Raw genomic sequence first — 2,547 nt, 5'->3', positions numbered from 1 at the left:
CTGTGTTCCTCGGTGTCCTGCTCGTCTCTCTGCCTCGCTTCCCTTTTTGTTTCATCTCAGGTTTGTCATTTAGCTTTCCCAGTTCAGGTCTTTAGTTTTGTCTTCCCTCTTGCCTGTTTTGCCTTCTCACCACTGTGTAAATAAACTCACCGGCATCTCATCCACTGCCTGCATCTTGGGTCCTTCTTCTAACTCCACACGGCTCTCCTCGGCAGCCGTGACACGTGGCTGTACAATAAATGGTGCTTCTCTTCTATCAAGAGGCTGGATTGAATTTCTGGATCTGTTCCTCCTGCTGTCCCAGAAGTGATAATGCTATTAATAGCAGTGATGACAAACCTGCTGCTTGAGCTCCTCAGCATTAGCCAGAGGCTGCTCGTTTGACAGGTCATCTACACAAATGAACTCGAGCACGAGATGCCGTCAACAAGTGCAGCGGTTTGAAAACTGGGGAGGGGGGGGCTTGACAGTAGCTCTGGTATAAATATCCTGGCAGAGCAGCGGCACACGCTGCTTCAGAGGTGTCGCCACCGTTGTTGTGAAGAGGATTCTTGTCTTGGTTTTTGGTTGTGAAAAGATCTCCCCAAAACTCCCACTTACACTACGACCCCACCCACTGCCAGTATATGTGCTTCTCGAAGGTCAGCCACACTCTGGCACTGCCCAGCAGCAGCATCGGGCGCCAGGTTCCTCTAAGGGCTTTTATGCAAATTCTAAACCAACACGCTTCTTCACAACATGACGAGCGAAGAAACAACACAGTGTCACTTCCTGTCAGAAATCTCCAATTACCCATCATGACCTGGGAAATAGATGGTGGGCTGGATGGTGGGAGGGAAGGAGCAGGTGATAAAGAAAGTGGTAACGTAAGATCTCAGCCAAGGAGCGCGCTGACGGCCGCTGACAACATTTTCACAAGGTGGTTAAACAGAATTTAGGCTGGTTTGTTTTCTCGCTGCCACTCTGAATGTGTGTCCTTTGAGTTTTATTGAAAAAGAACGGTTCTGAGAACAGAAACTGTCATTCACAGTTTGGCTTTCAGACAGGGAAACAATTGCAGTTAATGCTTGTGTGGGGTGGACACAAGAACCCAATGTAGGATGTAGAGGCAGGCAGGAAAAAATAGCTTACAAAGAAGGAACTAAAGCAGGAGGTACTGCCCAAACAAGACAGAAGGGAAAACCAGCTTCAACGTAAAAGAGGACATGACCGAAGGCTGATGCAGAGGGATGCTTCTTCGCTGTCAGTTACTATGTTACCATCAGAAGACGGCACCGCGCACTCGGTCTCTGTCGTGGTGCACGGACAGCAAACGTGATGGAGAGAGCATGTCCCTCACACACCTCTCACTGCTGCACTGGTTAAAAAAAGAGAAGAAAACAAATCCTACTGACAATCTAGCTACAGGAAACTCTCTCACACGCTCAGTTCACTGTTATTTATACAGCACCAAACACAGCAACAGTGAACGGTCCGACGATTATACGAGACAACTGTGTTTGTCACTCAGGGGCTTTTCCAGCCCCCGATTGAGATGGGTGCATCAAAAATAACTGCCCAAACAAACGAACAGAGGTGTTACCAAGATGTGCCTCTAGACTGATTTGGTGTCTCATCCTTTTAATCATAAAGGGGAAAAGTTTTTGAACACATTTACCTACAAAACACAAGAAAAATCACGTTTGATGTCTGACAGACATATATAGACATATGTACACATATATACACATTATTTACACATATGTACACATATATACACATTATTTACACATATGTACACATATATACACATTATTTACACATATGTACACATATATATTGGGTAATGTGTGTGTAGGAATGAAAGGACTCCGTATTGTTCGATGGAAATGATCAACTTACAGAGGGCTGAACTCAAAAACAGCCCAGAAATCAAAGTGAAAACATTTTGCGAGAGGCTGGTCCATTTTGCCGAAATTTAATTGCAGCAACTCAAAGTGGTCCTGTTATGTTTGTATACATACCTGAGAATGTCGGGGCTCCTAATGAGACCACGATGTCCTGTGGGATCTGGAGCAGGGCATCAGGGTTTCTGGACAGCCCAAGGTGCAACCTGGAGGCATCATAGTGGCCCAGAGGCATTCTGTTGTTGTTCAGCTGTATCAGTTCATTCATGCTCCAGGACCTGCCTGCATACTCTCCCCACATGAGGCACTGGAGGGGTTGGACTACCTGTGCAGCCTTCAGCTCATGCTAGCAGCAGTGACTCGAGCCAAAGACGAGGAGAGAGAAACATGTCGGCGGCCTCCACCTGTAACATCATTCCTGTTTACAGGTTGTCTCATTGTTGCGCCTCTGCTGAAACTGATGTTAATTTGATCAAACTGATCAACAACGCCCTCTGGTACTTATCTGATCAGATCAATAACCCAGAAGTTTAATGTGAATAAAAAGTGTTCCTTTGATCTGAGCAGTGCGCACAGGGTAAGGTTTGCACGAATGCTGCAAAATTACAATTATAGGTGCTTTTTAAAGGAGCAGATAAACTGTGCGAACTCTACAAGCTGC

The sequence above is a fragment of the Pundamilia nyererei genome, unplaced genomic scaffold (assembly GCF_000239375.1).
Source record: "Pundamilia nyererei isolate P.nyererei 1_Seehausen unplaced genomic scaffold, PunNye1.0 scaffold00099, whole genome shotgun sequence".
In the NCBI taxonomy this organism is placed as follows: domain Eukaryota; kingdom Metazoa; phylum Chordata; class Actinopteri; order Cichliformes; family Cichlidae; genus Pundamilia; species Pundamilia nyererei.
The sequence above is the reverse complement of the archived record's forward strand: the minus strand, read 5'-3'. Positions refer to the sequence as shown.